General features: G+C 54.6%; 2 protein-coding genes across 2 annotated transcripts in view; one reads left to right on the top strand and one right to left on the bottom strand.

The window, feature by feature from the left end:
• LOC144805603 (uncharacterized) overlaps nucleotides 1-9,855 on the bottom strand; it is a 56,460-nt gene extending 46,605 nt beyond the window's left edge. The window contains exon 1 of the mRNA XM_078672127.1: nucleotides 9,767-9,855. The gene's annotated coding sequence lies outside the window, so the exon portion shown is untranslated. The remainder of the gene's footprint in view (nucleotides 1-9,766) is intronic.
• A 3,414-nt stretch (nucleotides 9,856-13,269) lies between these two features.
• Nucleotides 13,270-15,333, top strand: part of LOC144805613 (uncharacterized) — a 122,914-nt gene continuing 120,850 nt past the window's right edge. The window contains exon 1 of the mRNA XM_078672137.1: nucleotides 13,270-13,327. The gene's annotated coding sequence lies outside the window, so the exon portion shown is untranslated. The remainder of the gene's footprint in view (nucleotides 13,328-15,333) is intronic.

The raw sequence follows: 15,333 nt of genomic DNA, 5'->3' as shown, positions 1-15,333 counted from the left end.
CATGTGGAAATGCCACAAGAAAAAAAGTAGTCCCTAAATAAAGAGATAACAGCCAGCAGCGTAAGTTAACTTCGACTCCTGGACGTCCTTGACCTCTTCGTGTCTACGTGGCTGCAGAGAGAAGCAACACCTCATCACCTGTTTGCACCCGACTTTGCCTGGTTCCAATCTGGTTCCACGGTGGTCACTGGTCAGTGACTTTGAACACTGTCCCCTCTGCTTTCAGGTCTTCACCACTTCAGATCCACCCTTGGATCCACCGGACACTTCTCCTTCACATCACCTGCAGCATCTTCAGCTTCAAGCGCCAAGAACCTGCGTGTCAAAACCCGACGCCACTTCGACCCTGTGCACCCGCTTCCTGTGGGTGAGGTAACTTTGCTCTGCCGGTGTTCCCACACTGGTACACATCTCTAGGGTCTGTGTCTTAAGTTTTGTTCCTCTAGGTTCAGCGGAAGTGTCCTTAAACTTTAACTTTACACTTTTTACGCACCATTGGTTAACATTGGTGCATGCGTGCGCTTTCCGCACTGCTCCCGAATCCCGAGGGCCGTTCCCGACTTCAGCATTGCTTGTCCCGACTGCTCCCAGCGATTCCCTAGGCCCTAGGCCTAACCACTGCTCGAGTGGCATCTCTTATACCACTTGTTTAGTATATGGTTTGAGTGGCCCCCTGCCCTCATCCATAATTGTGCAACTTTGTATGTTTAAACAGTGCTTTTGATTTAACGCTTGTGCCCCTTTATTCATAAAGAATACTGGGGATTGTTTTTAGTAATAAATACATATATTTTTATAATATATACTTGTGTGGTGTCCTTTCATTTGATATTACAGGATTGTATGTGGTAAAACAGCTGGCTTAATACGACCTCTTAAGTTAAGCCTTTAGGCTGCTTAGTCCATGCTACCCCTAGGATAGCTTGTCTAACAAGTTTGACTTACAACCTGACACCATAAGGGATTGTTTGGTCTGATAATAGGTGGTTCCAGAATTGGAAACATCACCTATCAGGCCAACTTCTCACATTGGTGAGCAGCGGTGCGGATTTGAGCTTGCTGTTGTTTTACCATTGCAATCTTTTTATCAAATTGAAAGATCACATCAAGTACCTCTAGGTACATATAAATCAAAAGCTTAGCATATTAAGTTCTACTGAACTTAGTAGTTGTAGATTAAAGGGATTAGCACACTGTAGGAGAGTAGGGTCTGCTATCCTATGGTCACCCCAAATTTTTGCTTTTTGTTTCACTGGTTTTCGACTACTGAGGCTGTGGGCCTGCTGATCAGACCCCCAGCCTGCTGTTCTCTCACTAAATTACTGACACATGTGCTATAGGCACATACCAATTGGAAATGGACTCCTTGTCAGCCCCTGTATAATGCACTATAGGTGCCCAGGGCATAGGGGCCACCAAGGCCTACCAGGGGCTGAAGCATATCTTTTGCCACCCCTGGCTGGTTCTTAAATTGACACAACTGGCTGATCACTCAGCTGGGGTAAGGTGGTGTAAACACCCCTTGCTTAGATATAGTATACCTATATCTAAACCTATATCTGGACACATGTAAACCTGTGAGCCACTCCTATGGAAGGCCTCATCAATCCTGGAGGCAGAGTGCGTGGTTTTATGTGAGATGGAGCTCTAGCATGAGCTGAGCCTGTCTGCAGCTGTCGGGAACAACTCCCTAAGCTGTTTCAGGATAATGCCATACCATATACTCTTAAGTGCCACCGGCAGACTGTTGACCCAGTTCCTGAGGCGGAAAGCCGGGAGCTGGAGGTACGAGTGTTGGGAAATACTTGTTTTTAAAAATACAAAAGCTTACCTTTTATAATTGTGTGGTGTCACTTAACGTGCTGTTTTTAAACTGCACCAACGCCAGGACTTGATGGAAATTAGCGCACAGCTGCTCTAAACGCTGTTGACGCTCCTCATCAGCCCCAGCGGCCGCCATCAGACGAGGCGTGCACGCTGACCACGCCCACTTAGGCCACACCCCCCCCGCTGGTCAAATATGTGCATCTACAGGAAGCGCAGCGGACAAGCGCAGCGGGAGCGCCGTTTGCGCGCCGAAGGCGCGCCTAAGGCAAGCCCGTCTGCGCCCGTCCGCGACCAGCCGGGACCCGGGGCCTCGACCCCTGGCTCCTGCCCTATCCAGTGCAGAACCTACAGCTCGATGACCCTACATAGCATAGGCAGGACTATCACTCCCCAGTGCCCTCATATCTTTAAGCCTACAGAGCTACCTGCCCGATGTTCAGGGTGCAAACACTCTTTTTACGAAACCCCCTCGACCACGGCTCAAACGTTCCGTATGTACGCGCTTAACTGCCGCTCCCTACCTAAACACAGCACACAGATCTCCATGCTGTTGGAGGAGGAAAGAGCAGACGCGATATTTCTAACAGAAACGTGGCTTACTGCCCACTCCGAGCCAGACGTGGTAAAAGCCCTACCCGTAGGATACTACATCCTCAGAGCGGATAGACCGCTAGGGAGAGGCGGAGGTCTGGCGATCATTTTGAAAGACCAGTACCGATGCCGTTTTACAGCAGGAACCATCCCTGAGTGCGAGAGTGCAGAATTCTGCATAGAGTTCCATGCTAACAGCACCTTTTCTGGCACCCTAATCTACCGCCCTCCCGAGCCTGCAAAAGAATTTCACAGGTCTCTGCCAGAAATCACAGCGCAAAGAATCCTTTCCTCTGCCAACCATACAATTCTGGGTGATTTTAACCTTCATTTTAACTCCCCCTCTGACCACATTGCCCAAGAACTACAAGAGGACCTGGAAGCCCTTCAACTGCTCCAACTGGTCGCAGCCCCGACCCATGATAAAGGGAATTTACTGGACCCTATATTCAGCAATTGTCTGAATCTAACGGTAGATCCACCCATCCCCCTCCCATGGACAGACCATCTCTTAATTCCTTTTTCTTGGAAAAAATACAAGACCTCCCAGCCACCTCCCCAAACCACCACTAGGAGGAACTGGTCAAAACTCCCACTAGAGAGCTGGATGAACAACTTAGACTCCACTCGCCCACTACCCTGTCCAGACCCTAACGTGGCAAACACCCACTATGAGAGCTGGATCACTCATTCGCTAGACGCGATCCTTCCGTACCGTAGATCCTCTGCGAAGAGAGTACAGAGATCCGCCCCCTGGTTCTCTGACTCTCTAAAACAATTAAAACGCATTTGCAGACAACGAGAGAGAGCATGGCGCTTAGACTTCCTCCCAGACAAGAAGGCTGCCTACAAAGAGGCGATCAGAACCTACAAAGAAGCAATCAGGTCAGCCCAGGCAACCCACTACTCCGAGAAAATATTAGAAGCAAAATCTAAGCCAAAAGAAATCTTTCATATTATAAAACAGTGCTCTCATGTCAATATGGCCCCTACACCTACTAAAACACAGGCTCAATGCAACGAGCTCGCGGAATTTTTCTACGAAAAGGTTCAAAAAATTTACTCTACCTTCCCTATTGCAGCCACATTCCCGGACTCGAGCAACTCACATCCCCCTAGACCACTCTTTTGTCCAGACCAGCCCTCCCTTGAGCACTTCCATCCTCTGGACCTGGACACTTTAAGCAAGGTGGCTCAACAAGTCAAGTCAGGCTCCCCCTGTGATCCTGCCCCCCCAGAGATCCTTATGCGAGCCAGCAAAACCACCCTGCCCGCAATTCTAGACCTCCTTAATACCTCCATATCTGCTTGTTCAGTCCCCATGGCTTGGAAACAGGCCATGGTGCGGGCACTGTTAAAAAAAACCAGCCTAGACCCAGATGACCACTCCAGTTACCGCCCCATTTCACTTCTCCCATGGGTGAGCAAGGTACTGGAGAAACACATAAACGCGCAGCTGGTCCAGTTCCTGGAGGACCACTCTCTACTACATACTTCCCAGACAGGCTTTAGACCGAAACATGGTACCGAAACCGCCTTGTTAGCAGTCACCGAAGAAACTAGAAGGATACTAGACCAGGGAGGATCGGTGGCAGTGATCCTCCTTGATCTAAGTGCTGCCTTCGATACGGTCAGCTATACCACCTTGCTAGACCGTCTCCATAACATCGGAGTTTCAGGTGATGCTTTAAGGTGGTTCGAGTCCTTCCTGTCTGGGAGGTCGTTTCAGATCTTTGATGGAAAGACGGTGTCCTCCAGGAAACTCTTGAGCTGCGGAGTGCCACAGGGCTCTTCCCTGAGCCCTGTATTGTTCAACGTCTACATGAGGCCGCTGGCGGGTGTTGTAGAACCATACGGCATTAAAATCGTGTCATATGCCGACGACACCCAGCTTGTGGTCTCGCTGGCAACGGAGAACAATACTCACTCCCCAGCAGACCTGTTAAACTGCCTAGTGGACGTGAAGGGCTGGATGACCAACTCCTCCCTTAAGCTGAACGGAGATAAGACGGAGCTCATGCTCCTGGGCCCAACCTCTCCTATGTCTTTCACGTCCCTATGGCCCAGTGCTCTGGGCCCCCCGCCCACTCATAAAGAAAGTGTCAAAAGCCTGGGAGTATGGCTAGATGATAAACTTTCCTTCTCCACCCAGGCCAAAAAACTGTCTGCCACCTGCTTTAGCCTACTCAGAATTCTGAGGAAGGTGCTCCCGTTACTCCCCCTAGAGGCAAAAAAGGTGGCAGTCCAAGGTCTGATTCAATCTCGCCTGGACTCAAATAATGCTTTATACCTAGGGGCCCCGGAGATGACCCTCAGGAAACTGCAAATTGTTCAGAATTGTGCAGCACGCACTTTACTGAAAATTCCTCGGACCCAGTCGGCCAGACCTGCTCTGAAGAGTCTCCACTGGCTGCCAGTGAAGCAGAGAGTGTCCTTCAAGGCGCTATGCCTGGCACATCGCACCTTTTGGAAGACGGGACCTGCCATAAACACTGGCCTGGTCACCCCCTACCACCCTAAAAGGAACCTTCGGTCTTCAGAGGCTTTCCTGGCCGTTGTGCCTAGGGTGAAGCGAGCTAGATCTGGAGGCAGGATGTTTTCCTTGAACACCGCTAGGCTATGGAATGCCCTTCCCATCAAACTCCGCTCCAACCCTGACCTACTTGCATTCCGGAAAAACTTAAAAACACTGCTGTTTTCTCAATCCTATATACCTTAAGCTCCCTCAGTCACTTTCCCTCTACTCAGCGCTTGGACGCCTGCGGGCAGCAATCGCGCTCAATAAAAACCGCTACAATACAAAACCGCTACAATACAACTGTATTTGGCCCATGCTGCTTCCTCCAGAAACCAAAGAAAAAGGAAGTGATGTATCGGACCACAAGCCAACAATGCGCAAGATAAGAACAGCAATGCCAGATTCCACCAATGGCAAGCGACAATACAAAGACAAATGCAATGGGTGGAGTTTCAGTAGTAATACTGATTACTTGATGCCTCGCAGAGGCAGCGCATGCGCTGCCCTATACGAGACCTAAAAAGCCAGTTGGGGAGCTCGGAGTTTCATCACCTGGAATGATCTGCCGTTCCATTTGAGAAATTCAGCAGATCTCCTCTCTTTTACAAGGGGCTGAAAACATGGCTGTTTACTCAGTGACATCATTTCTCCTGATATGCAGTGCATAGCGCCAGGACACCTCAGGGTAACCGTTGCACTCTAAAAGTTTAATTAACATAACATGTACTTGCTGCCTTTCCTTTCTAACTAGAGCTCGGCTGATTGTGGGCCTTTTGAAAGTATTTATGATAATCACAGTGCCCGTCAAGGGCTGCACTTAACAAATACTTTCAAAAGGCATACAATCAACCCCAAAGCTGTGCTCTATTTAGAAAAGAAATGCAACAAGTCTACAGACATGAGGTGTGCTTTCAGAATCATCTGAAAGAACAAGTACGTGCTTTTAAACTTGATGCATTTATTTTCTAAATACAGCTCAGCTGTGTGGCTTATTGTGTGCCTTTTGAAAGTATTTATGCTAAATGCAGCCCTTGACGGACGCTGTGATTAACATAAATACTTTCAAAAGGCCCGCAATCAGCCCTGCAGCCGTGCTGCTTTAAGAAAAGAAATGCAGGACTTTTAAAAGCACAATGTGTGCTTTCAGATGATCCTGGATGTTGGTGAGTGGTAGTGATGGAATTCATGGAGAAGAAGGAGATGGGGTGCCAAGAAAGACTGTTGCACAGTGTGCGACGCGTGCTAGGGCTATCACTGGGTGGGAGTGTTAGCCCCCTCCCGAAGGTCGGGTCTAGTTGCTCCCCTGATCACAGCGTCCGTCATGGGCTGCATTTTACATAAATTCTTTCAACAGGCAAACCATCAGCCCCGCATTTAGAAAAGAAATGTAGCAAGTTTTATATAGTGGGAACTCAACCCAAAGGTATTGGAGAGATTTACTGGATTTTTTTATTTATATGCCTGGGGAGATTCACTGATTTGCAGAGAATCACAGAATGTTAGTCTGACCCAAGCCAGAAAACTCATCTCCCAAGTTGGCAGCTCGAGCATTAAGCCACAACCTCTACCACAAGACCGGAAGCATTTACAATATGATATACAACTTTATGCAACAAACAACTATTGACAAAGCCAATAATTCTGGCTTCTTGTAGGTGTAAAGATACTTGTATTATATATTTGGATGCAATGACAGAAGAAGCGAAATATCAGTCGGGTGGCACACTATGCTAAACTATCTTAATTGCTTTGTAAGCCATGTCCTTAAATGCATTGGTCAGGCTTTTTGAGAGACACCCAAGTTTTTTTTATCTCACTTAAAGCTCTGGTCTACATGCGTGGCCAGGTTCTTGACATAGCCTTGGCTGCAGCACACAGAGACCTTACTCTCTCGCACACAAAGGATAAAAATAGAGGGAATATTGCTTGCGTGGTATTGTAATTAAATGAGTGACTGTGTTTATGAAATCATCTCCACATTTCCCAGGTGTTGGAAGCCCTGGAGTAATATTGCAGCTAACGCTCCTTGCATCGTCACTAAAAACATTAACAAAGCCAAATAGCTCTCAGATAACATTAGAGGTATTTGGCTTAGTCAATGCTTATTTAGACATACTGCAAAGCACGCAAACTGCTGTGCAACATGGCTTAAAGAATAACAAAGTCCAAGGCCGCGGTGCACTCTTGGGTGTCACAGCGCTTTGCTCTGTTTGACTTTACTTTGAGCTGTATTCACAGCAGCCGCAGTGCTGTGCAGCATGGCTAAACAAACATTGGCAAAGCCAAGAGACTTTGCATAGGTGAAATCTCTTGGCTTTGCCAATGATTGTCCAGGACCTGTGCTCTGAGGACATAGATACATAATTCACGAATGGTTTATAAAAATGCAGAACAGAAACTGAGGCTTGTAAAGGCCCCAGGCCTCGAGGAGCCTCCAGGAGGAGTCAACACAGGGTCTGAGGGGTCAATGCTGAGGGATGAGGGATGAGGGTCGATGACAGAGATGAACCTCCCACCCCTCTATTGTAGGATCAATACTCTGGATAATATTCCAATTTTTGGTGATCAGGTTGCGGACTTGATTGGTGTGTGTGCCAAAGGTGGTGACACATACAATCTTGTTAAGATTGGGTTTCTCTTTTGTCTTGAGAAGGTCTTCCCTGGGGCAGTGCCAGGTGCGTTTGAGAGACTTTTATACAAGTTTATTGGGGTACCCTCTTGTGACTAGTTTGGTCCTTAGTATCTCCACCTCTCACATGTAGTCTGTTTTAAGGGTGCAATTGCGGCGTATCCTAAGGAATGGGCCAAAGAGCCGTCCATCCCTTAGTGCTCGTGGATGTTGACTTTGGTATGAAAGGAGGGTGTTCTTTTCAGTGGGTTTCCTATGGAGGGAAGTGTATAGTCTCCCTTTGTCATGATTGATGTTTAAATCAAGGAATGCGATGGTGGATTTATGTGCTGTGGATGTAAATGTGAGATGGGTCTGTAAATTAATTACTATGAGGTGGTGTTAGACCTGTCAGCCCTAGGGTGGTCTTCCCCCGTGATTTTTTGCCCTTGCCTCATTTTTTCCACCTACTTTTTGTTGGCCCTTAGGTCTTCGGGCACCTTTTCATAGCTAATCTGTGTTAGGGTGCAGGTGCTCTCTACTTCCAACATGGCTGCCACTGGCCCCTGCTACTGCAGCGTGGTCTTTTTAGTGTAGCACCCTAGTTGCCAGGAGCAGGCTGGGTCCCCATACAATGTTGCAATGCCAGCCACCCAGCTCTGTCCATAGTTAGAGTGGGGAAGCTCCTGGAACCTTCCAGAAGAAAGACGGACCTGACTTTTCCCGCCTTAGAGAGTGGTCACCTGACCTGGGCATATATAATCAAGGGAGGGAACTTTTTCTAGTCAGTTGGGGCATCACTGACCTGGGGAACCCACGCAGGAGTTTTAGGCGGGAGAGCCTAGTGAGGAACCTATGCTACTGGGAGTGACAGGATCTAGGTGTTGCCTCTTAAGCTGGGTGAGGTGTCCAAAGCTAGCCCCCTCATCTGGCCCAGTCGTAGGGAACCCCAGGGCCCATCTGCAGTGACTGAGGAGAAATTCTTCAAGCCTTCAACTCATCACCCCCCCCCCCTTCCACTTCAAGAAACAAGCAACTAAGGGCGCAGAACCATCCAAGCGCCACGAAAACTGCTTCCTGAGACCAGGTACTGGACTGTGCTGCCCTGCGCATCCCCTGCCTACAACCGGGCCTACCTGTCTCCCCCTGACTGAACTGTATGACAAGCAAAACATGCATTAACCCAATGAGCTGACTTGAAAGGGCTTAAACCAACACATTACAGATCTTCACAGCTCACATATTTTTGATACGGGAACCGAGAATAGCAGAAGTCGATATGTGCAAAGCAGGCGCATTAGCCCCACTAACATCCTTTCTAGGATTATAATCTTCACCATCCTCATGACACATACTTTGCAGCCCAAACACCCCTGCTTCCTTACCCTACATTGATTTTGAGCCTCCACTTCAGACAGAATTTTCTAAAGTATGCACATTAGCCCACTGAGCTACATTACTATACACTGCATTGATGGGTCATGCTCAGGCAACTTGATGATTCACTGAGCAGTTTATGGTAAACTACTACTCGGCAAAGATGCATTCATGCCACTGAGACCTTACTCTCTCGCACACAAAGGATAAAAATAGAGGGAATATTGCTTGCGTGGTATTGTAATTAAATGAGTGACTGTGTTTATGAAATCATCTCCACATTTCCCAGGTGTTGGAAGCCCTGGAGTAATATTGCAGCTAACGCTCCTTGCATCGTCACTAAAAACATTAACAAAGCCAAATAGCTCTCAGATAACATTAGAGGTATTTGGCTTAGTCAATGCTTATTTAGACATACTGCAAAGCACGCAAACTGCTGTGCAACATGGCTTAAAGAATAACAAAGTCCAAGGCCGCGGTGCACTCTGGGGTGTCAGCGCTTTGCCCTGTTTGACTTTACTTTGAGCTGTACTCACAGCAGCCGCAGTCTGTGCAGCATGGCTAAACAAACATTGGCAAAGCCAAGAGACTTTGCATGGGTGAAATCTCTTGGCTTTGCCAATGATTGTTCAGGACTTGTGCTCTGAGGACATAGACACAGAATTCTCGAATGGTTTATAAAAATGCAGAACATAAACTGAGGCTTGTAAAGGCCTCGAGGAGCCTCCAAGAGCCTCCAGGAGGAGTCAACACAGGGTCTGAGGGGTCGATGCTGAGGGATGAGGGTCGATGACATAGAACCTCCCCCCTCTCTCACCCTCCCCCTCCCCTTCCCTCTGACTCACCAGGCCTCACAGCGCCTGCAGATGAAGCCTCCGCTTCGAGGCGCCCCCGGGGCTGCAGCTCCACTGTCTGCGATGAGCACTTCCTGGCTCCTGCCACGGATGACGTCACTTCCGGAGGTAGTGAGTGTAGATCTCCGCATGCGCTGAACTCGAGTTACGTGTTTGTGAAAAGATCGAGGTTTACAACTGCGCAAGCGCAGACCTTCAGCTACTAGTTGGGATCAAGACTGAGGTTTAGGGGTCTGCGCATGCGCGGCGCGACCAGTGTGCAACCATGACAACTGCCCGCCAGGGTCTGCGCATGCGTAAAGGGACCGGTATAGTACCTCTGACCCTAGGGTTTGCGGCAGACAGAGCAGGATCCCGGGGGCAGGGGTGAGTGTAGCGTCATCACTGTTTGTGTTTATGATTTCACGAGCACCAGAGAGAGGTGAACCAGACCCAGACTGAGGGGGGGCACTGGACACCGGGGGTAGGGGGGGGGGGAGCGGGGAAGTATTCCATGGGGCCCCCTGGGGGGGGGGGAGGGGCAGGAGGTGAAGGATTCTATGGGGCCCCCTGGGGGGAGGTGAAGGATTCTAAGGGGCCCCCGGGGGGAGGGGCAGGAGGTGAAGGGTTCTATGGGGCCCCCCGGGGGGAGGGGCAGAGGTGAAGGATTCTAAGGGGCCCCCTGTGGAGGGAGGGACAGGAGGTGAAGGGTTCTATGGGGCCCTGGGGAGGAGGTGCTGGAGGTGAAGGATTCTATGGGGCCCCCTGGGGGGAGGCGCAGGAGCTGAAGGATTCTAAGGGGCCCCCTGTGGAGGGAGGGACAGGAGGTGAAGGGTTCTATGGGTCCCCTGGGGGGGGGGGGGGCAGGAGGTGAAGGATTCTATGGGGCCCCCTGGGAAGGGGCAGGAGGTGAAGGGTTCTATGGGGCCCTGGGGAGGAGGTGCTGGAGGTGAAGGATTCTATGGGGCCCCCTGGGGGGAGGCGCAGGAGCTGAAGGATTCTAAGGGCCCCCTGTGGAGTGAGGGACAGGAGGTGAAGGGTTCTATGGGTCCCCTGGGGGGGGGGGGGGGCAGGAGGTGAAGGATTCTATGGGGCCCCCGGGGAAGGGGCAGGAGGTGAAGGATTCTATGGGGCCCTGGGGAGGAGGTGCAGGAGGTGAAGGATTGTATGGGGCCCCCTGGGAGGGAGGGGCAGGAGGTGAAGGGTTCTATGGGGCCCCCTGGGGGGGAGGGGCAGGAGGTGAAGGATTCTGTTGGGCCCCCGGGGGAGGGACAGGAGGTGAAGGATTCTATGGGGCCCCCTGGGGGGAGGCGCAGGAGGTGAAGGATTCTATGGGGCCCCCTGGGGGGAGGTGAAGGATTCTATGGGGCCCCCGGGGGAGGGGCAGGTGGTGAAGGATTCTATGGGGCCCCCTGGGGGGAGGTGAAGGATTCTATGGGGCCCCCGGGGGAGGGGCAGGAGGTGAAGGATTCTATGGGGCCCCCTGGGGGGAGGCGCAGGAGGTGAAGGATTCTATGGGGCCCCCTGGGAGGGAGGGGCAGGAGGTATAGTACCTCTGACCCTAGGGTTTGCTGCAGACAGAGCAGGATCCCGGGGGCAGGGGTGAGTGCAGCATCATCACTGTTTGTGTTTATGATTTTACGAGCACCAGAGAGAGGTGAACCAGACCCAGGCTGAGGGGGGGCACTGGACACCGGGGGGGGGGGGGGAGCGGGGAAGTATTCCATGGGGCCCCCTGGGGGGGGGGAGGGGCAGGAGGTGAAGGATTCTATGGGGCCCCCGGGGGGGAGGGGCAGAGGTGAAGGATTCTAAGGGGCCCCCTGTGGAGGGAGGGACAGGAGGTGAAGGGTTCTATGGGGCCCACGGGGAAGGGGCAGGAGGTGAAGGGTTCTATGGGGCCCTGGGGAGGAGGTGCAGGAGGTGAAGGATTCTATGGGGCCCCCTGGGAGGGAGGGGCAGGAGGTGAAGGGTTCTATTGGGCCCCCTGGGGGGGAGGGGCAGGAGGTGAAGGATTCTATGGGGCCCCCTGGGGAGAGGTGAAGGATTCTATGGGGCCCCCGGGGGAGGGGCAGGAGGTGAAGGATTCTTTGGGGCCCCCTGGGGGGAGGTGAAGGATTCTATGGGGCCCCCGGGGGAGGGGCAGGAGGTGAAGGATTCTATGGGGCCCCCTGGGGGGAGGTGCAGGAGGTGAAGGATTCTATGGGGCCCCCTGGGAGGGAGGGGCAGGAGGTGAAGGGTTCTATGGGGCCCCTGGGGGGGGGGAGGGGCAGGAGGTGAAGGATTCTATGGGTCCCCCGGGGGAGGGGCAGGAGGTGAAGGATTTTATGGGGCCCTGGGGAGGAGGTGCAGGAGGTGAAGGATTCTATGGGGCCCCCTGGGGGGGGGGGGCAGGAGGTGAAGGGTTCTATGGGGCCCCCTGGGGGGGGAGGGGCAGGAGGGGAAGGGTTCTATGGGGCCCCCTGGGGGGGAGGGGCAGGAGGTGAAGGATTCTATGGGGCCCCTGGGGGAGGGGCAGGAGGTGAAGGGTTCTATGGGGCCCTGGGGAGGAGGTGCAGGAGGTGAAGGATTCTATGGGGCCCCCTGGGGGGGAGGGGCAGGAGGTGAAGGGTTCTATGGGGCCCCTGGGGGGGGGGCAGGAGGTGAAGGATTCTATGGGGCCCCTGGGGGAGGGGCAGGAGGTGAAGGGTTCTATGGGGCCCTGGGGAGGAGGTGCAGGAGGTGAAGGATTCTATGGGGCCCCCTGTGGAGGGAGGGACAGGAGGTGAAGGGTTCTATGGGTCCCCTGGGGGGGGGGGGCAGGAGGTGAAGGATTCTATGGGGCCCCCGGGGAAGGGGCAGGAGGTGAAGGGTTCTATGGGGCCCTGGGGAGGAGGTGCAGGAGGTGAAGGATTGTATGGGGCCCCCTGGGAGGGAGGGGCAGGAGGTGAAGGATTCTATGGGGCCCCCTGGGGGGAGGTGCAGGAGATGAAGGATTCTAAGGGGCCCCCTGTGGAGGGAGGGACAGGAGGTGAAGGGTTCTATGGGTCCCCTGGGGGGGGGGGCAGGAGGTGAAGGATTCTATGGGGCCCCCGGGGAAGGGGCAGGAGGTGAAGGGTTCTATGGGGCCCTGGGGAGGAGGTGCAGGAGGTGAAGGATTGTATGGGGCCCCCTGGGAGGGAGGGGCAGGAGGTGAAGGGTTCTATGGGGCCCCCTGGGGGGGGGGGGGCAGGAGGTGAAGGATTCTGTGGGGCCCCCGGGGGAGGGGCAGGAGGTGAAGGATTCTATGGGGCCCCCTGGGGGGAGGCGCAGGAGGTGAAGGATTCTATGGGGCCCCCTGGGGGAGGTGAAGGATTCTATGGGGCCCCCAGGGGAGGGGCAGGAGGTGAAGGATTCTATGGGGCCCCCTGGGGGGAGGTGAAGGATTCTATGGGGCCCCCGGGGGAGGGGCAGGAGGTGAAGGATTCTGTGGGGCCCCCTGGGGGGAGGCGCAGGAGGTGAAGGATTCTATGGGGCCCCCTGGGAGGGAGGGGCAGGAGGTATAGTACCTCTGACCCTAGGGTTTGCTGCAGACAGAGCAGGATCCCGGGGGCAGGGGTGAGTGCAGCATCATCACTGTTTGTGTTTATGATTTTACGAGCACCAGAGAGAGGTGAACCAGACCCAGGCTGAGGGGGGGCACTGGACACCGGGGGGGGAGCGGGGAAGTATTCCATGGGGCCCCCTGGGGGGGGGGGGGAGGGGCAGGAGGTGAAGGATTCTATGGGGCCCCCGGGGGGGAGGGGCAGAGGTGAAGGATCTAAGGGGCCCCCTGTGGAGGGAGGGACAGGAGGTGAAGGGTTCTATGGGGCCCCCGGGGAAGGGGCAGGAGGTGAAGGGTTCTATGGGGCCCTGGGGAGGAGGTGCAGGAGGTGAAGGATTCTATGGGGCCCCCTGGGGGGGAGGGGCAGGAGGTGAAGGATTCTATGGGGCCCCCTGGGGAGAGGTGAAGGATTCTATGGGGCCCCCGGGGGAGGGGCAGGAGGTGAAGGATTCTTTGGGGCCCCCTGGGGGGAGGTGAAGGATTCTATGGGGCCCCCGGGGGAGGGGCAGGAGGTGAAGGATTCTATGGGGCCCCCTGGGGGGAGGCGCAGGAGGTGAAGGATTCTATGGGGCCCCCTGGGAGGGAGGGGCAGGAGGTGAAGGGTTCTATGGGGCCCCTGGGGGGGAGGGGCAGGAGGTGAAGGATTCTATGGGTCTCCCGGGGGAGGGGCAGGAGGTGAAGGATTCTATGGGGCCCTGGGTAGGAGGTGCAGGAGGTGAAGGATTCTATGGGGCCCCCTGGGGGGGAGGGGCAGGAGGTGAAGGGTTCTATGGGGCCCCCTGGGGGGGGAGGGGCAGGAGGGGAAGGGTTCTATGGGGCCCCCTGGGGGGGAGGGGCAGGAGGTGAAGGATTCTATGGGGCCCCTGGGGGAGGGGCAGGAGGTGAAGGGTTCTATGGGGCCCTGGGGAGGAGGTGCAGGAGGTGAAGGATTCTATGGGGCCCCCTGGGGGGGAGGGGCAGGAGGTGAAGCGTTCTATGGGGCCCCCGGGGGGCAGAGGTGAAGGATTCTAAGGGGCCCCCTGTGGAGGGAGGGACAGGAGGTGAAGGGTTCTATGGGTCCCCTGGGGGGGGGGCAGGAGGTGAAGGATTCTATGGGGCCCCCGGGGAAGGGGCAGGAGGTGAAGGGTTCTATGGGGCCCTGGGGAGGAGGTTCAGGAGGTGAAGGATTGTATGGGGCCCCCTGGGAGGGAGGGGCAGGAGGTGAAGGGTTCTATGGGGCCCCCTGGGGGGGAGGGGCAGGAGGTGAAGGATTCTGTGGGGCCCCCGGGGGAGGGGCAGGAGGTGAAGGATTCTATGGGGCCCCCTGGGGGGAGGCGCAGGAGGTGAAGGATTCTATGGGGCCCCCTGGGGGGAGGTGAAGGATTCTATGGGGCCCCCGGGGGAGGGGCAGGAGGTGAAGGATTCTATGGGGCCCCCTGGGGGGAGGTGAAGGATTCTATGGGGCCCCCGGGGGAGGGGCAGGAGGTGAAGGATTCTATGGGGCCCCCTGGGGGGAGGCGCAGGAGGTGAAGGATTCTATGGGGCCCCCTGGGAGGGAGGGGCAGGAGGTGAAGGGTTCTATGGGGCTCCCTGGGGGGGAGGGGCAGGAGGTGAAGGATTCTATGGGCCCCCGGGGGAGGGGCAGCAGGTGAAGGATTCTATGGGGCCCCCTGGGGGGAGGCGCAGGAGGTGAAGGATTTTATGGGGCCCCCTGGGAGGGAGGGGCAGGAGCTGAAGGGTTCTATGGGCCCCTGGGGTGGAGGAGCTGGAGGTGAAGGATTCTATGGGGCCCCCGGGGGGGGCAGAATGTGAAGGATTCTATGGGGCCCCCTGGGGGGAGGGGCAGGAGGTGAAGGGTTCTATGGGGCCCCCCTGGGGTGGGGGGGGGCAGGAGGTGTCGCAGAGATGAAATAGAGGATGGCCTAGTGCCTGCAGGGAGCCTTGTCATGACTCTACTGGTCCGACGGCGTTCGGCATATTCCCTAAGTGCATTGGCTGGGGAAGTGCTGAGGGTGCGGAAGGGGGGGGCGATTAAATGCCC

The sequence above is a fragment of the Lissotriton helveticus genome (assembly GCF_964261635.1).
Source record: "Lissotriton helveticus chromosome 1_1 unlocalized genomic scaffold, aLisHel1.1 SUPER_1_unloc_16, whole genome shotgun sequence".
Classification (NCBI taxonomy): Eukaryota; Metazoa; Chordata; class Amphibia; order Caudata; family Salamandridae; genus Lissotriton; species Lissotriton helveticus.
This window is presented reverse-complemented; position numbering and strand designations above follow the sequence as displayed.